Source organism: Eurosta solidaginis, chromosome 2 (assembly GCF_040869045.1).
Source record: "Eurosta solidaginis isolate ZX-2024a chromosome 2, ASM4086904v1, whole genome shotgun sequence".
In the NCBI taxonomy this organism is placed as follows: domain Eukaryota; kingdom Metazoa; phylum Arthropoda; class Insecta; order Diptera; family Tephritidae; genus Eurosta; species Eurosta solidaginis.
In genome coordinates this window covers 37,804,078-37,831,595 of record NC_090320.1, presented here as the reverse complement: position 1 = coordinate 37,831,595, position 27,518 = coordinate 37,804,078, and the positions used below count along the sequence as shown (strand labels likewise).

The window sequence follows — 27,518 nt, the reverse complement described above, 5'->3', positions numbered from 1 at the left end:
CAATAGTGGAAGTCGAACATTTACAAAGGAGCTCAAGGGGTATTCAGCATGTTCAAAATTATCGTACGCGAGAGATGTACAAAAAATATATCAGGGGTGGGAGCCGTGCGCATTTAGCGTACAATGCAGCTTGCGCTGCCATCTACCGTACAATAGCAACTACCGGTAATGCAGTGCACACATTCACAATAGTGCCATAGTACCATAGTACAAATCGTTTATTTTTAACAAATTATTTTAATAAAATATAACTAAACAAAAGCACTACGACCATTGCCAAAGCGCGCTAATAGCCCGAATCTCCATCTTTACAACCAAAAATTTATTTATAGATTTGGATTCCAAATAAGCGCGAAAAAGGGACCCGTACATAAAAACAGCAATTAGAAATAATATATACGAGCATCTTGCTCAACCAATATAAACGTCTCTTATCAAATATCAACCAAATTCAGCTGTTCTACCAAGCAATTAAAACTTACAGCTTGCGCTGCCATCTAGCGTATAATAGCAACTGCCGGTAATGCAGTGCAAATATTCACAACAGTGCCATAGTACAAATAGATTTCTTTGTGTTCTCACAATCGTTTATTTAAAAAAAATTATTTTAATAAAATTTAAGGTTGGCCTTTTGACGCCAACCATTTTTTTTTGTAAAATTGGGATATACTCACGCTTGGTCGTGGGTATGCAGCCCACTGTGCACACACACACCCTTCTTAAGTTTCTCCAAATAATTTATTAACTTCGTTTTTGGTTCTTTTTCATTCACAGTTTTTTCAATAAATCTCTTTACCACTTTCAGTTTTACATAGCTCTGTTCGTACTATCAATCTTTAGTTTTCTTTAAATATATATATTAATTTCAACAAACACTCTTTTGGTTTTTATTTGTACAATATATCTTTTGATTTTTTTTAGTTTGGGGTATAGCCACGACCGGTCACTTGAATGTGCATAAACGAAATCACTCGGGTTCGTTTCTTTACCCAAGCTCAGCGGCCATAATTTTTATTGCTGAGTGCCGTTGGTCCTGCTGAGTGCAATTGGCATTGTTGTTCAGCAACAGCTGACAGCGATGCCACTTGCACGCAGGGGTGTGTTTTTGTTACGTAAAGGCGGGTAACGCAGTGCGGTTATACCACCCTTCCTTAGAAAAAGAAGAATCTGACAAGTTGATCAGATTTGTCATATTCTTCTTGTTCTCATGACTTTCAAATTGTTTTGGTTGAATGAATGTATGATATCAGGGTGTTCCTCCCCTTTTTTCTCATTCGTTCAATCAGAACAATTTTTTCCTTTCACATATGAAATTTTGTTAATATTAATTTAATTACTTACATGTAATTTGTTTTCTAATTTCTATTGCACTAAATTAATGTATTATATATATATTTATTACAAATAGTGTGTGCATATTAACATTTGGTTTTATTTACATGCAAATTGAAATTTATGTTTTCGTATATTAATATAAATTTTAATTTGATAATTCATGCTTCAATAACAGAGTAATGAAAATTTAAAATTAGTTACAAGCTAGTTTGTAAATTTGTATGAGAAAAAATTATCAGTTTACCTTATTGATTCGGTTTTTGTGAACGGTTTTTTCCTTTTTATTTATTTCATCAAAAACCGTGACATTAACTCCATCAATTTTTGTGACTATATATGGTCCTTGGTAAATGCTTTCATGTTTATTTCTAGGTTCTTTTTGTATTACTACCTTATCGGTTATATTAATAGCTAACGGACGCGCCCTCTTATCGTATAGATCCTTATTTTTAATTTTATGTTTATTAATTAAATCTTTTGCTATTTTATGCGTTTTTTGTAGTCTATATTTTACTTCTTTTGCATAATTTTCAACATTGTAAATTGGATCGATTTGATCCTTTTGAACTTCATTTGGTAAGGTAACATTTCTACCGAATACTAATTCGTATGGAGTAAATCCATTATCAAAAACTGTACTAGGAGTTGTATTATGCAAAAATGTAAAATATTTCAAATAAACGTCCCATTCGGGGAAGTTATCATTTAGAAAAGCTCGTAAATATTCATTAAACACCCGATGATTTCTTTCAATTGTACCTAGGGTTTCATGATGGTAAGCTGTAGAAAAATTATGTTCGATTTTTAGGAGTTTAGTTAATTCAGAGAAAATTTCATTTTTATATTCGGTTCCTAAATCGGTTTTAATTGATTTCATTATGCCATAAATGAGGATGAAGCCTTCAAAAATGGCAGTTGCAATTGTTTTTGCCGTCTTATCAGGGATTGATATTGTAAGTAGGTATTTACTTAAGTCGCACATAATGGTAACCGCGAACCTATTCCCATTATTCGACTCAGGCAAAGGTCCTATTGTATCTATAACTACGACATCGAAAGGTTTGCAGGGTGTTGGTGTAAGCACCAAATTTTCTTTGGTTTTTGGCTTGACTTTATTCAAAAGGCATTTTTTGCAATTTTTGACGTATGTGGCAATATTACGGGTCATACCTTTCCAATAATATTTTGTACGTATTTTTGCGTAAAGCTTTTTATTTCCGCAGTGACCTCCTGATATCGGGTCATTGTAGTAAATTTCCATTAATTTAAGTATTTTGTCGTTGTCCGTAACTGTTTCGACAGGTTCTATTAATAGTATTTGTAAATTTTTTAAAATTGAATTCCCTGTACTTTTAAAATTTGAAATAGAAAAATATTTAAATAACTGATCATCTTTTTGCCATTCTGTTTTCTTAATGTTGTGTTTACCAGCTTCTATTTCAAGCTTCAAAAGTAATTCATCTAATTGCATTATTTTGTTAGTACACACAATATTAAGTAACTCGAGTTTTTTATGTTTTAAATGCGCATATATTTTTAAATTGATTCTATCATTATCGTTGTCATGACATATTTGGCTTTTTATCCTATGGATTTTCTTGGAAAAATTATATGAAAATTTGTCGAATACCTGTAATTTGACATTTTCTTCGTTTATGTTTTCAACCGATTGTTCTAATTGTGCGTGAGGTTTCGTCATAGACCTCGTCTGTACCGCTAAAATTTGATTATTGGAATTTTTAAGTTCTTGAATTGAAATCCGCGATAATGCGTCTGCACCTACGTTAGATTTTCCTTTAATATATTCTATGGTAAAATTATATTCGGACAATTCCAAACGGATTCTGGAAAGTTTCGACGACGGATCTTTCATATTAAATAGATAAACTAGTGGACGATGATCTGATTTAACTTTGAAGTGAGTGCCATAAATATATGCACGAAATTGCTTTATTGCAAAATATATTGCCAAAAGTTCTAATTCTATTATTGCTTTATTTTGTTCCGATTTGCTAAAGGATTTTGAAGCAAAACAAGTCGTTACCATTATGATTTTGACTCAGTATCGTACCACACCCTAACTTTGAAGCATCAACCGTAATTAAAAATTCTTTGTTGAAATCTGGATATTGTAAAAGTTTTGGGAGAAATCAGACTTTTTCTTAGTTTTTCGAAAGCTAACTCATATGCCGTATCCCAATTAAATTCAATCTTTTTTCTACTCAAACGATTCAATGGAGCTGCTAAAGAAGCGAAATTTGGAATAAATCTCCTATAATAATTTGCAAATGCCACGAATCTTCGGACAGCGTCTTTATCGCCTGGCTTAGGATACCTTTTAATTGCTTCAATTTTTGAATCGTCTGGTAGCAACCCATTTGCTGAGCATTTATGCCCTAAGAATGTTACTTCAGGTCGAAGAAAATTACATTTTTTTGGGTTAAGTCGCAAGTTGAACTTCCTACAGGTTTCGAAAACTTTTTTTAGATTATTGAGATGATGTGCTTCGCTACATCCAATTACTATTATATCGTCTACATACATAAAGGCTTGGTTGGGTGCAATACCAGAAAATGCAATTGACATCATTCTTGAAAATCAATTTGGAGCTACGTTTAGACCAAATGGTAACACCTTCCATCGAAAAGCTCCGCGGTCAGTACTAAAAGATGTTATGTCTCTTGAATCTTTGTGAAGTGGGATTTGGTGAAAACCCGAAAAAAGATCTAATGTAGAAAAAAATTTCGCACGGCCAAGGTTATCCAAAATATCGTCTACACGTGCCAATGGAAATTTATCGGCAATTAACTTTTTATTTACAGCCCTAAAGTCAACGCACATTCTATACGATTTTTGGCCATTTAGGTCTTTTTTCGGTACCAAAATCAAGGGACTGTTATAATTCGAACAACTATTTTCAATCAGATCGTTTTCCAATAATTTATTAACTTGTTTATTTATTTCTTCGCGTTGAGAAGACGGTAGGCGATAATTTTTAATGTATACTGGCGTCGTATCGTTTAGTCTTAGTTTTTGTTCATAAAAATTGTTTATTGTCATTTTATCGTTGTCTAGCGCAAAAATATCGGAATATTGTAAACATAAGTTAATAAGTTTATTTTCAGCATAATTAGGTATTTGTTTTTCTAAAATGCTTTTAAGTTCTTTAATACGACTATCTTGCTTTACTGGGTTATTGATTTTATAAACGTTATAATTAGAAAGTTTTTCGGTTTGAATATTGTGGTTGTTTACGTATTTTACGCTATTTGTGGTATTTATTACCTTAATGATCGGATTACTTGTATCAACTATACATTTCGCTGTGAAAACACCGTCAGAAATCTCTTGAGAATCCACAAAAAGTGGTTCGGAGTCTTTTTCCAAGGCGAAAATTCTATAAACTTCGCAACGAGGTGGAATAACAAATGTATCGCTTTCCATTCCGTGAAGGATGGGAAGTGCGATCTTTTCATTGCCTATCCAGAAGGAATGCAATTTTTTGCATAGCTGATATCGCATTTATTTGTTTTTAGGAAATCCTTACCAAGTATTCCATCTGATGGAATGTTGAAATCATTGTCTACCACGTGCAACGTATATTTGATATAAAAATTTGAAAAGTGTAAGTTGGTTGTAAAAGTACCTAATGTAGAAACTGTATCTGTAGTTACTCCAGTAATATTAATTGTATCATTGCTATTAATTGACAATTTTTTATTAAGAGAAGAAATTTTAATTAACGAAATGTCGGCTTGTGTATCGACTAGAAATGTACAAAATTTGTTAGAGCCAGTAATATTTATTTGTATAAAATCGGAATAATTTAGGTTAAGACAATAAACGTTTTTAGAAGAAAAACTGTGAGCTGAATTAGTTAGTAATTTGTCTCGTCCTCCCTCAGTGTTCGCTCCTGAGGGGCTTCCCTGTTTAAAGCCCGAACGCTTGCATTTCTAGCTCTATTATTGGAAGTGTTAGAACCGCTATTATTGCTAGTACGACTATTGTTGCTATTATTATTACTATTAGGCTGATTCCGATTTCCGCCGCCGGAACGGAAATTTTGCTTTTGATTGCCGCGATTGAAGTTGTTGCCATAGTTACTGTTACTAAAGGATGGTCTATTTTGTCTATAATTGTTAAAGTTACGATTTTGATTTTGGAAATTTCGACCTCGGTTATTACTTTGAAAATTTCTAAAATTGTTATTGTTCCGCGCCCTAAATGCTAAAACTTGGCGTTCTTTTATTTCATTTGATTGCTCTACAATCAGTTTGGCTACTACGTCCTTGGAATCAGAAAAATTGGTTGAAGCGAGGATTGATTTGACTAAACTGGTTTTTGCGTTCAATCGGCAAACGTTAACTGTTTGCTCGATGGCCATTTCACGGGCTTTGGTCTGAGTAATCCCTTCGATAATGAGCGAACGCTCTAAAGCGTCAGACAATTGCTCGACGCGTTTTGCAAAATCGGTGTAATTATTATTATTAACTTGCAAAGCTGCAATTTTTCCGGCCACAACTTTGGAGTTGTCGGGTTTTATACGTTTACGTAGTGCTATTTTTATATCGTTAACTGAAAGTACTTGAGTTGGTATCGCTTCTCGAGCTTTATCATCGAGTTTGGATTTAATATATGAAATACAAATGCTAGTTAAATTTTCGTCGACAAATTGTTCGATTAACTCAATTTTAGTAATGAAAGATTCGAGACCTACAACAACAAGCAGTAATAACTTTCCTCAGCTCTTAACTTATCCTAAACGATAGTTCGATCTCTGATTCTTAATCTGTGTACCGAAAATGTTTTTGTGTTAAAATGTATAATGCTATTTTTAAGATATTAATGTAATTAGTATTATTATGGTTTTCTTTGTATTATTTCTTTGGAATTATATTTATATGTGTCATATTTCCTTTGTAATCTTTAAGACTGATTGATGTACTACCTAAAAGATTTTAGTCTTACTTGTACAAATTGTTTATACAAATAAATAAATAAATAAATAAATATGTAGTAGGAAGCAAAGAAGAAATATTTAAACTGATTAAAGTCGAATTTGTGGAAATTGCTTACGAAAGTTTAACAGAAATTGAAATTGAATTGAATGTTGATGTGAAATTGAAAGAATTATTCGGCAATTTAATGAAAGACTGAATATTTAATGATAAATTGACTGTATATTGAAGTAATTTAATTTAAATTGATTTCAAAGGAAAATATTTTATTTTTGTAAAAGGACTTGGCTGTTGATAGCGGACGCACCGCTTTATTAAACAGATCTCAATGTGTTTGTGCTTTTACGGACGCACCGTTTTTATTAAAATTGTATGGTTTTATTTTTATAGATACGGGCGCACCGCATCTTTTCAAATTTATAATACGAATATCCTCGGACGCACCGGGATTAAAAAAAGTTCATTGGTTTTGTACGGAACCACCGTTTACGCAAAAAAAATCTTTTTGGTTAATTACGGAACCACCGTTTACGCAAAAAAAAATTATGTATATTTGTTTACGGACGCACCGTATTTCACAAAAACTCATATTTGTAATTATGTACGATTGCTCAAAAATATAAATTTTCCCAACTCTGATTTATAAATGCGGGCCTCCATAGCAAAACGCCATAAGTGCTATCGAGAAATTTTGTGAAATTATAAATGTTTACTGACCATATTAGGTAGGTTAATCTTGCAATTCTAACAATTAGAACCAAAATAGATATTCACATTAGAAATAAGTGTACGTTAAAATTCCGGAAAAACACTTATGCGATTGATATGAAGCTCCTCAAATATTCCACCTATTTAGCAATATATCGTGGTACAATATTCGTATTCAGCAAAAAAAATGTTAAATTTATTTATTATAATTTATTTATCAAAAGAGAAAATTCGTAAATTTTGGTATGTAAGTCATATGATGATGAAAAGTCGAAAAGGTAATATTTTAGTTATATAAGTTTTAGAAAAAATTAATATATATATTTCATAAACGGTTTAAAATATTTTTTTCAAAGTTACAACTTTCAGACAAATTATACATACATACATACTATATTGATGGGTTCCGTTTTTTTCGCTGCTGCTGTTAGTGCTGCTCGGCTTCTGCTACTGCCCGATTTTGTCGCTGCCTCTGGTTTCTGCTGCTGCTAGTCCATATAACCGTTGGCTTGGATATTTGTGGTTTTGTGGTGGTATTTACGCCGTTATACTTGGCGTGGCGTGGTTTTGTTAAATTGCAATGTTCCGTTATTTAGCATGTTACTGTGGCGGTGTGGCTAGTGCCGTTTTTCGTTTTTTCTAACCAAGTTTTTTGGTACAGTTTTTCAAAGCGTGTATCGTTGTTGTTTTAAATGTAATTTGGTTTTAATCTATGTATTATTTCTGCTTCCTATTAGTTTCTTTTATTATTACTTGAAAAATATCTTATTATTTCCGTTTTTAGTTTTTGTATTATACGTATTAAATTTTATCTGTTTTTCCAACTAATAATTTTTCTGCTAGCCACAGCCTTAAGCCACCAACACTCACAACCTCATTTCAAATTTTCTAAATTTTTGTAGCCCTTTTTAAATATTTTGTAATTTTTTTGTAATGGTTTTTTTTTTTTGAATTTTATAATTTTTTTGTAATTTTTAAACGTTTTTGATTTTTTTTTGTAGTTTTCCCCATATTTGTAGGGTTTTTCTTAGTTTTTGTAAATTATTTTGTAGATTTTACCGTTTTTGGTTTTAAAGAACATTTTTTTGTGTAGTTTTTAGTTTTTTAAAATTTTTTTTGTAAGTTTTTGGATTTTTTTTTTTTTTTTTGTAGGGTTTTTGTAAGTTTTGTATTTTTTTTGTAATTTTTATAGTTTTTTAAAGAACATTTTTTTGTATAGTTTTGGAATTTAAAATTTTTTTTTGTAAAATTTTTGCGTTTATATTTTTTTTTGGATTTTTATTTAGTTTTATGATTTTTTTGTAGATTTTTTTTTGGATTTTTATTTGTAACTTTTTCTTTTCGTATATGTGTATTTTGTTGTAATTAATATTTCATTTTCTTTCGATTTTGTAATTTTTTTCTATGTTTTTTTTTTTGATTTTATTAGGAAAAAATTAAATTTTAATTCTTTAGATACAATTTTTTTGGTTAATTCATTTTTAATAAATTTTTGATTTTAGGGTTTTGGCCTTTTAACTTTTTAAAATTTTAAGCTCTTTTTTTCCTTTTTGATTTTTAGTTTTTAAGAGGCCTGCCTCTTCACGCCTATGGCCGCCATTGCAAGGCCTGGCGTCACGGTCGCCATTTAAGGTTGGCCTTTTGACGCCAACCATTTTTTTTGTAAAATTGGGATATACTCACGCTTGGTCGTGGGTATGCAGCCCACTGTGCACACACACACCCTTCTTAAGTTTCTCCAAATAATTTATTAACTTCGTTTTTGGTTCTTTTTCATTCACAGTTTATTCAATAAATCTCTTTACCACTTTCAGTTTTACTTAGCTCTGTTCGTACTATCAATCTTTAGTTTTCTTTAAATATGTATATTAATTTCAACAAACACTATTTTGGTTTTATTTGTACAATATATCTTTTGAGTTTCTTTAGTTTGGGGTATAGCCACGACCGGTCACTTGAATGTGCATAAACGAAATCACTCGTGTTCGTTTCTTTACCCAAGCTCAGCGGCCATCATTTTTATTGCTGAGTGCCGTTGGTTCTGCTGATTGCAATTGGCATTGCTGTTCAGCAACAGCTGACAGCGATGCCACTTGCACACAGGGGTGTGTTTTTGTTACGTAAAGGCAGGTAACGCAGTGCGGTTATAAAAATATAGCTAAACAAAAGCACTATGACCAAAATTGCCCAAAGCTCGCTAATAGCCCGAATCTCCATCTTTACAACCAAAACTTTATTTAAATATTTGGCTTCCAAATAAGAGCAAAAAAGGGACCCGTACATAAAAACAGGAATTAGAAATAATATACATGATGTTTACCAAGCTGCATGACTGCACCCCAATCGAAATACAACCAATCAGATCGACCACTTTGTGATAGACGAACGGCATGTCTCCAGTCTTTTAGATACGCGCACGATCCGAGAACCTAACATCGATTCGGATCACCATCTAGGCGCAGCCAAAATACGCACCCGCCTCTGCGTGGCTAAAACCAAGGAACAAAAAACACAAGGAAAGCTAAACGTCTAAAGGCTGCAAACGCAACAGATTGCGAAGGTGGGAGCATATCTCCACAGCACTTCGTACCACAGTCGAGGGAAAAAATTGGTTACCAGCGACCACGAAAGAACAAGTGGTACGATGAAGAATGCCGCGTTGCAACCAATAAAAAAGACGCTTCCTACAAGGCAACAAGCGAGTGTATGAACGCTAACGCAAGTGGAAAGGGAAGCGAGACGCCTTTACAGGAGAAAAAAAGCAGAGACAGAAGGGCGTAAGTGCGAGGAGCTGGAGCAGCTCAACCACCAGGATTAACGTCCGCAAATTTTTACCAAAAAATTCGGCGAAAGACGTAAGGTTACATATACGTAACCCGTTAAAACGAAAACGGCGACCATGTAACCGGTGTCCTCGAATCGACACTTACCATCTTTTCGTCGACTTCAAAGCAGCCTTTCGACAGCGCGAAAAAAGCTACTTGTATATTGCTATGCCTGAACGTTTAAGTTAATAAGGCTCTGTCTGCTCTCTGCAAAGTTAATAAGGCTCTGCCAAATGACGTTGAGCAATACTTTTAGCTCAATCAGAATTGGGATGGATCTCTCCGAGCCGTTCGAAATTAAGCAAGGTATCAGACCGGGTGACCCCTTATCATGCGATTTCTTTAATTTAATGCTGGAGAAAGTAACACGTTAAGATGTTATTAAAATCACTTGACCTAACTATCCAATTTCTAGTCTAGAAAACTATTAGAAAGTGTCCACAAACTTAAGCTGCGTGAAGTTTAGCAAACAACTTTCTTTTACGCAACCTCTACGTCTAGAAGAACCATTTTTCACAAAGCAGCCTATTATGTAAGATACCGCAAACTTCTCACAAAGTTTAAATTCCATCAATGATAAAAAATTTATTTACCTGTCAAAATGAAAAAATAAAAAACTTTGAATTACCAAATTTGCATTGGGTATGGGAGCGGCGCTGATCGGTATCAGTGGCGCTCTCAGAACACACCTACCTTAGCACTGAACGTCATGCTGAACATATATCCAGTAGATATTGCGGGAAAGGCGGCCGCGGCCCGGTCGTTAGTCAAGCTTCGTGATATGGGCTATGGGCTTTCTGACTTCTGACACTCTAGACTTCTTAGCAGTTTCGACTTCATCCCGGACAGGGCGGAGCGATAACTGCTCCCTATATAACCTTCACCCCAGTCATTCCACCGAGAGAGAAGTGGGAAGAGGATTTATCTGGGGCATGGGAGCGGTTAACTTGTTCCCGGATGGGTCGAAGTTGGACGGAAAGGTTGGTGGGGGGTTGTATTTTGTCAAGAGCTAAATGTAAGCGGCAAGTTTAAGTGGCTGATCACTGCAGTGTATTCCAAGTGGAAGTTGCTGCGATTAAGGATGCGGTGGATGAAATGCTATCCAGCGCTACTACGGTTAGGGAATTTAACATCTACTCTGATAGCCAAGCGGCTATCAAGGCCTTGAGCTCAACTACAGTGCGATCGAGGGTGGTCTGGGAGTGCCTGACCTCGCTTGCGATTGCATCGAATTTTACAATAAAGATTATCTGGGTCCCGGGCCATAGTGATATCTCGGGTAACTGTCAAGCTGATCTCTTAGCCCGCATCGGTACAACTGAACCGGATGAAAATGGCTGTAGGGATTTCGGGGTTCTGCTGGTCACCTGTGGACCTATCTTAATTGCTGCCCCGAGATTTGGTACACAAACAAAATACCTACTTGGTTAGCTGGCTATTGCTACACAAACTAAATTCCCACATTTTACTCAGAATCTTGAGTCTGAGAAAATGCTTGATTTTTATGCGTGAGGCCCATTGTGCGCACGGTAAAATGAAATGCATCATTTTGGAATAACGTAGCATATATTATAACAAATTGTTTCCGGTGTAGCTTGTAGTTCGTATCTGAGCTCCTATTAAAATGTTCAGTATTTCATTAAAAGAACGTCCGCACCGCAATTCACTTCGGAGCCGGATGTAGGTGAACGAACTCTCACCAGAAAATTGTGGAAATACGTCATTGAACTAAGTAAAATAAAAACAGCAAAAAACTTGTTTCTAAATTTTTGATGTTGCTTTGCCCGGCAGTTGAACAGAGGATCTTCGGTGTGATAGGCTGAGCCACGCTACCACCACACTACCGGCCGCCTACGAACTACGTCAAATACCATAAACAATTTGATTCACTCTTTTATTGTAACGTGCTTGGCCATATCCAATAGCTGGGGTAACTCACGAATTATCACACATGTCCTCTAATATAAGTCCAAGGAGACTGGCAGTTTCCAACAGAGTTGGAGCATGTAAACATTGGTGTTAGAGGCCATCGTTCAATAATACCATTGAACATTTGGTTGGCAGAGGTACAAATATACCCGCGACAGGTATGCCTGTCGTAATACCAAATTGTTTCAAGGGGTTGTGTAGCGCAGTCTGTTTAAGGTGTTACCAGCGCAAAATATAGCTTCTCCAACCCAATTGTCAACCTCACCTACCGCGGCGAATCCTGCTCTAGGGGGTGAGAGGGCGATATGGCCTTGAAGGTTTCATATAATCATACTAAATAATTCCCGAGATGGTCGGGCTGATGCCTTAATGGTGTTTGTTTCCGGAACGTACCGGATTTGCATCCGGCAATGGACCATTAGCATCGATAACACTCCCCAAGGCCGTCGGGGAGTGTCCTTATCGTTGCAACAACAACAAGAAATACGATACGTATGTAGGGGTTCATTCTGGATAAGTAATATATCATGCAACGGAATACAGCGACAAGGAGCCCTAAAAGATAAAATCCGAATTTCACTTTCAGAAGTTTAAAAAAGTCGGAAATTTCGCAAATCTTGTAAATTCTGCTAGGCGCTCAGAAATAAAACGCAAGCGGCAGCGGAAGCAATAGCAATACAACATGCGCCTAAATGCAGGCTACATATTAATTAATAATGTACTTCCGCTGCACGTCATTATGTTTCCGCTGCACGTTATTAATACGTGGCATACATTTAGGCGCATTTTGTATTGCCATTGCATCCGCTGCCGCTTACGTTTTAGTTCTGAGCGCCTAGTAGAATTTACAAGATTTGCGAAATTTCCGACTTTTTCAAACGTCTAAAGTAAAATTTGATCCTTGTAGTCGCTGTCAGAAAGAATTGTTTGGAATTAAACCAAATAGTTTTGACATTCGGGATCCTTTGAATTTGCGCTTAAGGAAGCATTTATTTGGCCCACAAACTATTTATCTCTATGTCAGACAGCAGCTTTGTTTGCACTGATTAAATGTGCCCAAGCCCAAGTCTGATGCGACACCTGCTTTAATACTGCGGGATCTAAGAGCCTTCAGAAAATGTTTCGGCCTGTGTAGACGTCTTCGAGATCAGCGGATAGTATTTAAATCGAAGTTTAGATTATTCACAGAGGCGGAATTTGTTGACTGCAACATGTGGTACGTATGTATTGGTATTGGAGTAAAAATAAAAATACTGATTACAAAAATAGTTGGTACTTATCCTCTGCGATTTTAATAAATAAAATAAACATAAAAAAAATTTTCTATTTGTTTAATTTTATTACATGAAAAATATTCACGACACAGTCGCTTGTTTGTGTAACTATTTTAGGTGGGAAAGCCACCACGTGTAAATCGTGACTATTCCGCCTTGCATTGTGGTCAATATAAGACACGTCGTCGTGCAAGGGCAGAAAGAGAGCGCGAAAGTAACATTTTCAAAATCAACTTGTTTATCGTACATCCTCGTTGTAACTGCTAGTTTCCTTGAACTTTCATAAGAGAACTTCAATGACAAGGGCTGTCACAGTGACATAAGTGTTCAAGGCGTTGCTGCTTCTACATTGCAACTAAAAGGATGGCGACTGGTGCCATGTGGGGACACATTACATGGAAGACATACATTGCGTGTGTAGGCGTTTGAGTCTGGCTGGATAAGTCTGCTTTGCGAATTTCGAGTACTTAACACTGAGAACGGGGAGCCGCCGCGCATTTATCGGCATAAGACTCTGCCGAACATGGTAGTTCTGAGCGTGGTGTTTTGACAGGCCTGAAACAAAGAAAATATAAAATATAATTATAATCAAATAAAACGAAATAAGAAAGAAGATACAATATTTTTAAGTACTTCCTTTATATAAATATGCCACCAGCAACGAAAAATGTCTCTTTAAACAAAGACATACTCTTGTTGAACTTTATTATTCAAATTTTAACATAACCACTAAACATTTTTATGAGGCACAAAAATATAAAGGTGGAGTGGAAAAAATAGACTTTCGGTATAATCTTTACCTAAGTCCGGCAATGTTCACTTCATCTTTATATTTTTGTTCCTCATAACGTTTTTTACAGTGAGCTATGTTAAAATTTTGCATATTTCGGCTGGTTGCGAGTTCGCCTAATTTTAGCTACCTAAACTAATATTCCACTGTAACTTTCCAGCACTGCAATAATTTAGGAAAAAGCTTTCAAAACTGTGCGAGTTGATTTGAAAACCTTAATTGTTTATTTCAGCTAAGAAAATAATAACAATACGGGAAATTTGATATTTTTGATGCGTTTTCACGCTTAAGAAGGACTTCAGTTTATAGCAAAAAAATTTAAATAAAATAAATTTTTTATACTTCAATTGAATGAATTAACTGTTTTAAACTATACTTAAAAAATATTAGCTATAATTGCCATTTTAGGCAAAAATTACATATAAAATTTGTAGTCACGTAAAAGATAACGATACGTCTCTTAGACGTATTTTTAAAAAACAATCGTATATGGGCTATTCCATCCCATTTCGACCAATTTTGGACCCGACCCCTTTAGAATTGGCTGAAAGTTTTTCTTTTTTTTCTAGCTTACGAAAGACGTTTTTCAGAATTTTTTCAAATTTTTTCATCTAAATTCAAAAAAATTTTTAAAGTTTTTTTTTTTTGTAATTTTTCAGTTTTTCGAATTTCCCCCTTTTTTTTTTCTCATAAAAAACTTCAATCCTGCAATCATCCCCACTAATCCGGAGTGGGCCGATTTTTTTTTTATTTAATTGAAAAAAAAACTTTAAAATTTTTTTTGTATTTTTTCCGAAAAGTACATTTAAAAACAAATTTTTTAAAAAAAAAAAAAGATCCCAAACGGTCAATTTTTGAAAAAGTTATAGCATTTTGAAAACAAAAACGGTGTTTTTTTAAAAATTCATAACTTTTTTTGAGTTGGATGAAAAAATTTGAAAAAATTCTGAAAAACGTCTTTCGTAAGCTAGAAAAAGAATAAAAACTTTCAGCCAATTCTAAAGGGGTCGGGTTCAAAATTGGTCGAAATGGGATGGAATACCCCATATATTTCAGCAAAGAAAAAAGTTACTACTGAAAAACACCCCCACTGACAAGCTGGTAATGGTAGCTGAGAAAACTGAGAATGAGAATGTGGGAGACTGAGAGCAAAACTAAAACGACGTACGTCTCAGACGTGCGCTATCTCACTAGGGCTAAAAAGAACAGAGGTCAATTAGCAGTTCAAGAAAATGCATTGGCTCCGTTTTATAAGGCTTTTTTTCGGACATAGTGGAGCACGTGCACAATGACTTTTTCCACAATCTCGAATTCAATACTGTGATGTTGGTACTCCTCCAATAACTTCTTTAGGTCAATAAGTTCACTTGGCTGCCAAATATGTATGTTCAAATTAAGGTCCATATTTGACAAGGATCCAATTTTTGTGTCCCTCCCACAAATTGTCATCCTCCCAGTAGCTCTTTGCAGCGGGACTGCTCCATATTCTCTTGCTCCGGGAAGGTATCGAACCCAATCCGGGTCCGCCTCCTGACCTCGGTCCTGAGAAATGGTTTTGCTGCATCTGCCGGAAAAGAATCTTTTTAGGACAGTCATACTCTTGTCAGTGTGTCTCGTGTAAGGGATGGTTGCATCGGACAGGTTGTTCTGGGCTAGATCCCAAAACCAGACGTCCACGTAACTTCTATAAATCTTTTGTGGCTCTTTGCTGTTTACGCCCTAGGACGTACCGTCTGCGCCTTAGCGTCCCCCCCCCCCCCCCCACTACCTTCCAGCAGCCTCGCTGCTCAGCAAGCCACAACAAGTACCTGCTGCTGCTCGCGCCCCACGGCGCCACCAACTCATACGGCTGCTCCCACTCATACCTACAATCTCCGTAGTAGTGTCGGGAACAATGCCGAGCATCAGCCCCTGCCCCCCCCCCCCTGTTCTGGCAGTTGTGTAGGTCAGGGAAACAGACTCTTAGTCCCTACCTCCCTTTGCACCGTTTGCCAGCACAGAATATATATGTTTGCGACATCCGCCCAATGCAGCTCCTGCCATGGACGGTGCCACTTTCCTAGATGTTCTCGTCTCCGCGACGGCAACCCCCCGACGGGTTTCATTGCGCCATGTTGCCAGGCCGCATACCCAAATACACCGGGTAGCCCAATGTTTACCCAAGGCCGTCCAGTCCCAGGGCCACAACAGTAGTTGCGTCCTAGCCTTTCACAACCCAGGCGTAGTCACCCGTCACTTACTCCCAGAGTGGCGACGTCTCCCCCTATGAAATTCAGAATTCTGCAGTTAAACTGTAATGGATTAACTGGGAAGATCACGGAGATAGTCGATTTCATGAAGCGGCACAACATCCGCATTGCTGCGATGCAAGAGACTAAACTCACAGCAAGATCTGCACTGCAGACCTGTTCTGGGTATAATGTCCACAGAAAAGATCGCGAGAGCGGAAATGGAGGCGGCCTTGCGTTTATCATACACCACTCTGTGCAATATCATATATTTGTTGCCGGCATCGACCGCAGGGGCAGTGTCTTAGACCGACGTTCTGCACAATAAACGGAGACGCCCCCACACGTATGGTAGGAAGCTGTCACAGTTCGCCGGATATTTCAATGAGCCGTGAGCGCAGAACTCGTAAACTGCGTCAACTGGCAGCCGATGGTAACATTGGCATCCGACCACCTGCCTATACTTACTTCGCTCGAGCGTACCGCCGACTTCATCGTCACAGAAAAACGCAATTTCATAAACTTTAAAAAAGGAAAGTGGGACGAATACAAATCCTTTACAGACAACTGCTTTGCTGCCCTCCCTATCCCGACTGATGCCCGCCAAGGGGAGCGTGCTTTCCGCAAGGTCATTGAATCCGCCTCGGCACGTTTCATTCCCGCCGGTAGAATTCCCGAAATTCGACCCCACTTCCCGGCGGAGGCCGCAAATTTAGCGAGAGAACATGACCTTATAAGATAGCTCGATCCCGGGGACCCCCAAATAAGGGATATAAACAAACGCGTCAGATTGCTTGTGGATGAACACAAGCGGGCGAAATGGGAGGAGCACATAAGCTGTTGTAACCTCTCTCCCGGTGTAGGTAAACTTTGGTCCACCGTAAAGTCCCTATCGAATCCGTCTAGGCACAATGACAAAATTTCCATCGCCTTTGGCGATAACGTGCTGTAGGATGCAAAAAAATGCGCGAGCGCAAATGTCGACCATTTTGAACATCCACGTCGATGGCACTACGCTACCGACTGTCCTCACGTTTGATCAGGATCTACATTTTGGTGAGCACGCAGCCGCAATTGTTCCGAAAATCCAGAGCCGTAATAAAATCCTCAAATCCCTTGCTGGCAGTACTTGGGGAAAAGACAAAGAAACGTTTATTACCACATACAAAGCAATTGGCCGGCCGATTGCGTGCTACGCATCCCGTATATGGTCGCCAAGCCTAAAAATTACCCACCGGAAGAAGCTACAGGCCTGCCAAAATACTGCTCTCAGAATCGCCACGGGCTGTCTTCTTATGTCCCCAGAACACAATCTACATAATGAGGCGAGAATACTCCCCATCAGGGAGAGAAATGAGATGCTAACCAAACAGTTCCTGTTGAATACCCGGAGAAACCTGGTCATCCCAACAGACATCTGATTGATGAGCCAACACCGCCTAGGGGCTTAAGGAGTCATCTCCGTAAGCATTTTGAGGAAATACGGCACCTGAGAACTCAGCCGTATGAAGCAAAAAAACACAAGCAGGTCCTTGGTGAACTCCACAAACAGGCGTCGGACCTTTATGCCAGGAATTGCCCGGTGAATCCAGTACTCAAAGAACAGTACCCAAAACTTGCGGAAGAGGAACGCATACTCCCCAGGGAAACGCGAGTCACTCTAGCTCAACTTCGTTCTGGATACTGTAACAGGTTAAACTCTTGCCTATCCAGAATCAACCCCGACATACAAAATGTATGCCCCGCTTGCAATGTGTCCCCACATGACACCAACCATCTCTTTAATTGTAATGTGGAACCAACGCCTCTAACACCCCTTTCATTATGGTCCACCCCTGTTGAAACATCAAGTTTCCTTGGACTCCGGTTAGAGGATATTGATGACAATTTGTGATCGGTCGCAGCTGTTAGGTGGGGCGAAGCACTGCTACAACAACAACAACGACAACTTCTTCCATTCATGTAGCATTGCCATGGTGTTCTAAAGTATGTTTTTAGTTTCAAGAACCTAGCTCTACGGGAAGTTACTCAAATAGCGGTCGCGAGATATCATATGCTGTAAATGGACTTTATAATTCTCTAAATATTTCGATTCCTGTCCCATACAGACAACTTCTTTATCCTAAATTTTACAAAGTTATAAAGCCTAAAGCTTTGTTCAAAATTTCAGGTCACTGGGTTATCGGGAATATCCTTAAGGCTCGAAAGCAAAGTTTTGAAGGTTGGACGATTTTTTTAATTTTCACGATCCCTGGACCACCTAGCAAACAAATTTTTCCCCCATGTTTCATTGCCATCGGGCGCTGAAGTATGTTTTTAGTTTCAGAAATCCAGCTACGGAAAGTTACTCAAAGAGCGGTCTCAAGATTCCACATTTTGTGAGTGGACTTTCTAAATATCTCTAAATAGATCGATCCCTGTCTCATCTAGAAAACTCTTCAAAGAGCGGTCGCAAGATTCCACATTTTGTGAGTGGACTTTCTAAATATCTCTAAATAGATCGATCCCTGTCTCATCTAGAAAACTCTTCTTTCCTAAATATAACAACCTAATAGAGCCCAAATATTCGTGAAGTTTCAGAGTTACCGGAAAGTTCTTTAAAACTCGAAAGCAAAATTTTTTTTCCGTCGCGTCAAATTGTCATCGGGTTCCGATGTTCACCGGAATGTTACTCAAAAATGGATTGCAAGTCACCAATTTTGTATGGAAATTGTCGGAAAAACATCAAACGAAACTAATATAAAAGAAGTAAAAAATAAAATTAAATTAAAATAAATTAAAACAAAAAAAAAAAATATTTTGCTCTACACTACCCTTGAAATTGGCACGGTCAATAAGCCCTGCTTCGCTCTTCCGGTCGGTTAAAGCTCCAAAGAACTGGACAAATCTTAATACTGAGAATACTATCTTACTCTCTCTACTTCGTACCCTTCTCCACTCCTGGACTCTGCTCTTTCTTACCTCGGCTTCCTCAACGAGCTTATTGAATGTCGCTGCTATCACTGTAATCCAGCCTGATTAATGGTTTATAGCGGTATTAACTGCCCTGGCTTGCAACCGTACCCTCTTTACCCTCGCCAGATTTTTACTGATACGTCTTGGTCTTGCGATAACGTGCCCCTCTGCAGCCTCTTATTAAGTATAGGGAAGAAGAAACATCCGCTGCAGTAGCGCCCCTTGCACAGATAAACATTAAATCCACAGGCGACCCGGTATTGGGACGGCGTACGCCAAGCACCATGGATCCAGGTGTTATATTTAAATCAGAAAAAGGAATAAAATAAAAACAAGTTGTAAAAGTATTTAAACCACCGATCTCTCGACTTCAATTTGAGCGAAAACGAGTCGAAATCGCATAGCGATGCTCCATTTACCAGGTGGGAGGGAGGCAACAAACTAAATGGGGTTACACTGAAGCGATAGTCCTTGGTCGGGAAAAATTCCGAGTCGCTCCGGTACATAGAGCCTGCTGCCTTGGTCTTAAGCCACACTGATAAGGTCCAATAAGCCGACCCCCGGTTGGCTTAAATCTTTCGCTAAGTATGCTAGACAGCAGCTAATGTGCGTTACTAAGAAGACTGATGATTCCGCGATAGTTGGCGCAGTTTGCAGGAGTCGCGTTCTTGTGGACTGGGGAAAAGAACGCTTAGACAGCCGCACCTTATGGTAGCCAGATGCTGCCAATGGAATCCACCAGCTAGCCGTTAAACCGTTTATGTCGGGGTGGCCTAGGCTTCTCCAATTAGCTCACCACTAATAGGGTGTTCAGTACCTACCCAGAGAATAGTTGGCCGCAATCGACCGAAAGTAGTGAGTTGCGTGAAGCGCATGCAAAATAGTTGCCCTGGGTTTTCCCCTCTTGCGAGCACTACTATAAACGTTTCTACCCGCCATTGTTTATACGTTAGAATTATAGTTTGGCCGTAAAAGGGGGCCACACACTTTTTATTACAAAAATATTCAATCCTAACGCACATATCAAAAATTTGCGGTATTTAAGTATATTTGTATGTTATGTGAATTGCATGCTACGGTTTTAGATAACAAACTCAATGAGAATGCAGATAAACCGCATATCCACAATACCGTCAAAGCATAACGAAATACAAACAAAATAATTCATGCACGCATTTACTCAAAACCCAGCAGGAATTTCCCAACATTTTGGCGAGCATGCAGCCGCAATTATACCTAAAGTTCAGACACGCAAATCTCTCGCTAACAGCAGTTAGGGCAAAGACAAAGAAAGAAAGTAGTTGGCCAGCCGTTTGTATGCTATGCGTCTCCGATATGATCGTCGAGCCTAAAAAAACATACTCGAAGAAACTGCAGGCCTGTCAAAACAAACCGCTCAGAACTGCCAAGTTATGTTGCCCGAACATCATCTACACAGTGAGGAGAGAATACTATCTACAAAGGAGTTAAATGAAATGCTGAACAAACACTTTCTGTTGAATACCCAGTAACTTGAACATCTCAATAGACATCTAATTGAAGAGGCCCCGCCTGGGATTAACCCCTTGCGCAATATATAGCTTCTCCAGCCCAATTGTCAACCTCACCTTCGAGTGGCGAATCGCGTTTCACTAACAGACGAGGCTCTGGCGACCCCAAGCTTCTCATGGAACTTGGGAGTGGGGAGGGAGGGATGGCCGGAAGGTTTAATGTGGCCATATAAATCGTTCCCGAAATGGTCGAGCCAGCACCTTAATGGTGCTGTGTTACCGGAACGTACCGGAGCTGTATCCGGCAAGGGAACATCACATCGATAACACTCCCCAAAGCCTTCGGGGAGTAACCTTATCGCTACAACAAAAACAACAACAAGAGGCCCCGCCTCCAAGGAACATAAGGAGTAATGTCAGAGACATCCACAAAAAATCGGCAAATTATATAGTCAATAAATGCCTGGTAAACCCCGTTCTCAAATACAAATATCCTAAACTCGCAGGTGAGGAAAGCATCCTCCCCACGGAGACGCGCGTCACTCTACCTGAACTTCTAACTTGATACTTTAATAGGTTAAAATCTAATTCAGAATCAACGCCGATATACCCAATGTATGTCACGCTTGTAACCTGTCCCTCCATGACACTAATCATATTTTCAATTGCAATGTGGAACCAACGTCTCTTACACCCATATATATCTCACAACCCTGTTTAACAGCATGTTAACTCGGACTCCCTTTAGAGGATATTGATGACTGTCACACAACAACATTCTTTTGAAATTGAAATGAAATTCAAATTTTGATTTGCGTTGGTTGCGGCATGTCACACAACCAAACGAAGGTCACGAAAGTCGATCAACACTTATTCACGCCTGCACCTTGGAAGCATGTGATTGCATCTTGAATCCCTTTTCCTGTTAAGTTTTATCATCACAGCAGTATAGCACCATTAAATATAGGACGAACGGACTACATGGTCCAGCCTGTGGGCCGGAAGGTTGGCGCAAGTGTGCAGAAATGGCAGAACATACTATACACGTGCATGTTGAGGGTTCCAAATTAACGGAAGGGGTCGGGCCTGCTGATTACTGTGTCGAATCAAAAATAAGTAGATCCCTCAGAATACCAGGTGACAGCAGCGTCTTTAAGGCGGACATTATAGCCGTGAAGAAAGCAATAGATGTTCTGTAGGAAGCATGCTTAAGCTTCATGATAATCAAGCGGCGAATAATTGGCATTGGAGACTTAGCTCAGGCCGAAACGAACATTTATACTGGGTTGGTGGTCAAAAGGGGATAGAAGGTAACTAAAAGGCTGATGAGTTGGCAAAGGAGGATTTAGCACTCAATGGGGTAGGCGTCCCCATCCGCATGGGAGAAATCAAAAAGAGACAGGAGTTGATTATGATCCATCAAACAGGAAAGGCGTTGACACAAGCGCGGGGCTTTAAAATGTCCTACGATGTCTACATACAACTTACAAAATTGCTCATATTTCTGAAGCGAGAAGCCTTAAGGCTCATGATTGGTATACTAACCGGACACTGGCATCAAATGCCTATAATTTAGGCCTCGTCAGTGATAGCAGATGTATGGAGTGCGAACTGCAGGAGGTCAAGGCTTCATCTACTAGGGGCGGTAGAGTTGGCAGATCTCGAGACAGCAATTAAGCTAAGTCCTAGAAAACTTCTAGTATTTGCTAAAGGAACGAAATTATTCTATAACACAAGTTTTGGTGCCTAATTGGCATTTTTCCATTGGTCGTCAAACAAATTCTGGTAAAACTACGGACACATTCAGTCGGCCGCCGTGGTGTAATGGTATCCAAGTTTTTCATTTAGAAGAAAATTTTTCTAAGCGGCTCGCCCCTCGGCAGTGTTTGGCAAGCACTCCGAATGTGCGCGATGAAAAGCTCTCAGTGAAAACTCATTTGCCTTGCAGATGGCGTTCGTAGATGGCATAAAACAAGTAGATTCCGTCCCGCCAATTTGTAGGAAAAATTAAAAGGATAGGAAGTTAACGCGCCTTACATTTATTTTATTTTTCCAGTCTATGTAAGGTTTTTATTGACCTGCCAGTTCAGCCTAACCTAACCTAAAGTTTTATTTTTGTTGTTACATTGCACAGCAAAAGTACTTAATTGAAAACAAGTAAGGAAGGCTAAGTTCGGGTGTAACCGAACATTACATACTCAGCTGAGAGCTTTGGAGACAAAATAAGGGAAAATCACCATTTAGCAAAATGAACCTAAGGTAACCCTGGAATGTGTTTGTATGACATGTGTATCAAATGAAAGGTGTTAATGATTATTTAAAACGTAGTGGGCCTTGGTTCTATAGGTGGACCCCTTTTCGAGATATCGCAATAAGGGTGGACCAGGGGTGACTCTAGAATGTGTTTTTACGATATGGGTATCAAATTAAAAGTATTAATGAGGGTTTTAAAAGGGAGTAGCCCTTAGTTGTATATGTGAAGACGTTTTCGAGATATCGACGAAAATGTGGACCAGGGTGACCCAGAACATCTTCTGTCGGGTACCGCTAATTTATTTATATATGTCATACCACGCACAGTATTCCTGCCAAGATTCCAAGGGCTTTTGATTTCGCCCTGCAGACATTTTTCATTTTCTTCTAATTAATATGGTAGGTGTCACAACCATTTTACAAAGTTTTTTCTAAAATTATATTTTGCGTCAATACACCAATCCAATTACCATGTTTCATCTCTTTTTTCATATTTGGTACAGAATTATGGCATTTTTTTTTTTCATTTTTCGTAATTTTTGATATCGGAAAATGGGGCGTGCTCATAGTCGGATTTCGGCCATATTTTATACCAAGATAAAGTGACTTCAGATAAGTACGTGAACTAAATTTAGTTAAGATATATCGTTTTTTGCGCAAGTTATCGTGTTAACGGCCGAGCGGAAGGACAGACGGTCGACTGTGTATAAAAATTGGGCGTGGCTTTAACCGATTTCGCCAATTTTCACAGAAAACAGTTATCGTCATAAAATCTATGTCCCTACCAAATTTCACAAGGATTGGTAAATTTTTGTTCGACTTATGGCATTAAAAGTATTCTAGACGAATTAAATGAAAAAGGGCGGAGTTACGCCCATTTTTAAATTTTCTTTTATCTTTGTATTTTGTTGCTTACTGTAGTCGAATGTTGACATAATTAAAAAACAAAAATTTTTAAAGTGGGCGTGTTCGTCATCCGATTTCGCTAATTTTTATTTAGCACACATATAGTAATAGGAGTAACGTGCCTAACAAATTTCATCATGATATCTTCAACGACTGCCAAATTACAGCTTGCAAAACTCTTAAACTACCTTCTTTTAAAAGTGGGCGGTGCGACGCCCATTGTCCAAAATTTTTCTAATTTTCTATTTTGCGTCATAAGGTCAACTCACCTACCAAGTTTCATCGCTTTATCCGTCTTTGGTAATGAATTATCGCACTTTTTCGGTTTTTCGAAATTTTCGATTTCGTTCATTTTAAATAGCAATCTCAGATGAGCGCCCAGGAACCTACATACCAAATTTCTTCAAGATACCTCAAAATTTAGTCAAGTTATCGTGTTTACAGACGGACGGACGAACATGGCTAAACGAATTTCTTTTTTCACTCAGATCATTTTGATATGTAGAAGGCTATATCTATCTCGATTAGTTTATGCCGTTACAGATTACCGTTATGCGAACAAAGTTAATATACTATGTGATCTCTGCTCAACTGAGTATAAAAAAATTTTAAGGTCACTACTTCTATATACTACATATAAGTACGTTGCAGCTAATTTTGCTACAGGGTATGCTCGCAATATTCGCAATCACGCAGTACTGATTCAGTTTTATATTCCTTTGTGTTGTTTTACTCATTACTTGATATTTGCATTGACTTTTATTTTTGAAAATGTATGTTACTAATTTTAGTTTGCTCTGCCTAGATTAGTGTGTTTTGTGTTGATATGAAAATTGTTCACTGCGATGAATAAAAATAAATTATATACAATTTACATACATATATACAAATGGACATAGGTATGCATGTATACTAACTACATATTGTGACGAATATTCACATCACTAAGTGATACTAGCATCCCTAATCCGATACTAAGCAGCCAATTGTATGTACGTAAACAAATCAATCATCATTTACACATGTACATACAAGGCAGCAGAGAGATACTCACCATCAGCCGAAGTAGAACTCACATATGCACACGCATATGGCTATGCGAGAGACTATAAACTACAAATACACATGTACATACATATATGGCTGGTAACCAAGCATAAAGTTCGCGAAGTTACTAGACCTTAGGAGAAATGGGTGAACGAGGAAACCGGGAGTATAAAAGCAGCGAAAGCTGAGTAGTCAGTATTCGGTTTGATTTAAACACGCAATTAGTTGTGAAGTAAGAGTTATTGTGAAGTACTTTCAAAGTAGTCTAATAAAGACCATTTTGCATTATTGAATATTGGAGTTATTTATTCAACAGTTTAGCGATTCGAACGTTAGCAGAAGGTTTGGAATAAACGGAATTTCCCCAAAATTCGTTACAATATATAGAAGTTGATTGATAGAAATTGCTTTATCAACTTTTCGAAAACAATCTCTGTTTTTCAATTTTAGAACCGAAACCATTTGTCCCAAGAATGTGACAAAAATTTCTTTCGTATTTAAAAAACAAAAAAGGATTCCACTTTGACAGCAATCGATTCGCATTTCCTTTTGAGTTGAGCGACAGTATATAGTTTCTGATTCGAGTATGGTTTCAGAGCTCTGTCACGAGCATATGGAAGTATTGAGAAAATTCACAGAAAATCCGATATTGCAACTATCTGCTGCTATGGACTCTACGCTCAGATTCGCAGGTAAGTTTGAGGTGTCCATTGAAGACAGAACACTTTGCGGAAAAGGGAATCCATATACTGCCCCTTACTCAGAAGTCTGTTTCCCGAATGGATCAAAATTTGATGACGGGAAGCTAACATATATGAGCCAAACTTTAAGAAATCGATACCAATGGGATACTCTCCCACTATTTTTCAGGCAGAAATCCATGCAATAACAGTTTTTGGTAGATAATTCCTACGAAGAGGCTTATCCTCTAGGAGTATCCTCTAGCACAATTACCTCTAAATTAGTGAATAAATGCATAGTCCTAAATGATATTGGAGCCTAAACCAAAGTTTTGTAAGTATGGATTCCCGGGCATCAGGGATAGCAGGTTATGAGCAGGCAGACTACTTAAGCAAGCAGTGTGCTATAGCAACAGCACACATTAGGGAAACCATGAGTAAGTAGAATGGAAAGCAAGTCAGACCACACTAGATTGAATGCCCGGGGCAAAGGCAGATCAAATTGTTTTTATATTCCCAGCAAAGGGAGTATCAGTAAAAAACTGTAGTCTACGATATGAACTAAGTAAGTTAAATATATTCGATATACAAATCTGTCGCTTTTGTGAGCTGAAGGAGGAAAAGCCCCTTCATATTCTCTGCGAATGCGACGCTCTGACAGAGACTCTCCCATCTGAAAAACAAACAAAAAATGTAAAGCGCGATAGCCGCCGAAGAAATTTGAGTCGAGCTGCTCTTCAAATTTGAGTCAAACTCCTTTTAATTTTTCCTACAAATTGGCGAAACGGGACTTAAATGTTTTATACCGATGTAATGTGCCCTTAGTTCCGCTTTCCCTATATTCAATTGTTCAATACATATTTACACACATGCAGACCTTACACGTCACGATATATTACCCTACAAAAAATCGCGCGATTAATCCCTAAAGAGATTGCTCCCCGATTGATCTCTTTTGTCTACAGTTGGGCATAATTGATCCCCTTTAGTCCCTTTTGGGTACAGTTGGGATTAGTCAGTTTTAAGCCCTTTTTAAGACAGGAATCGAATTATTTAAGAAAAATGTAGAGCTTTTCGGATAATGTTTTTAATCCTTTTTGAAAAGTTTCTCAGCAAGAAATTCATCTGCCTAAGCATATACGTTCGGAGTCGGGTAAAAACATTTAGGATAACCAATCAATGGGAACAATAAAAACAGCACATCACATATTGGAAGAGAAGGGGGCTTACTCTCCCCGGATATTTACCGAGACAAAACACTATTATTATTATTTTGGAAGTATATATAGGATCATATATATTTCATGTGTTTGTAAATTTGTACATAATTGTAGAGTAGGACTAATTTTTCCTTTGAGGAAAATCAAGTATATTTGTTTTATTAAAGATCCTTTAACTAAAAAAAAATAAACACCACTCTCTACTACAGCCAACTTAACCTACTGCATTTTTGTACAAACCATATTTTGAATTTTGGCATTTTTTAATAACTGTGGAATCATTTCACCTCAATCATCGCAAGTAGTACACATCATCCAAGGAAATATTTGTACCCACAAAAATATAAAAGAATAACAATCATTTATTTATTCTTTGGGTGCTGCAATATCCAATTAGCTTTCTGCATGTTTCCTTGGTTAAATTTTTTCTCCAACCGCCCGAAGTCTATTATTCATATCCCAAGTGATACGAATAAATTATTTTATATTTCACCATACCTCCTCATAGCTAAGATCATATTTTCTTCGATTAATTCCGCTTCTTGCGCAAATTTTGTATTATCTTCTGCATGTTATTTTAGCTTTTCAGTACATTCACCCGGTATACTGCAAAAATATTCAGCACTGATCAAACTCTATGTAAATCTGGAGCTTTAGCACTCAGGTTTACCTCTTTAGATCGCACTTGCTGGGTTTCCTCTAAAAAATTGTGATCTAAATATTTTTCCAGCTCAGGAGCACGTGAAATAGTTTTAGTGATTTGTTCTCGGTTGCCATTAACTCCAATTAACATACTACTGTCTGTTATAAAGGAGTCAACAATTGTTTCTGGTGGAGTACCTGCAGATTTATTGAACTCAGCGGTGTCAGTTGCAGTGGCTGTAGTGCCACCTTCGCAAAGTGGGCCCAATTTTTCAAGT

General features: G+C 37.8%; 2 protein-coding genes across 14 annotated transcripts in view; one reads left to right on the top strand and one right to left on the bottom strand.

The window, feature by feature from the left end:
- LOC137239573 (carbohydrate sulfotransferase 5) overlaps positions 1-27,518 on the top strand; it is a 227,687-nt gene that overhangs the window by 184,822 nt on the left and 15,347 nt on the right. The window lies entirely within an intron of this gene.
- Positions 13,072-27,518, bottom strand: part of LOC137239570 (zinc finger protein 135-like) — a 139,050-nt gene continuing 124,603 nt past the window's right edge. For all 13 annotated transcript variants that reach the window (XM_067765010.1, XM_067765013.1, XM_067765009.1 and 10 more), the window contains one exon: positions 13,072-13,584. The gene's annotated coding sequence lies outside the window, so the exon portion shown is untranslated. The remainder of the gene's footprint in view (positions 13,585-27,518) is intronic.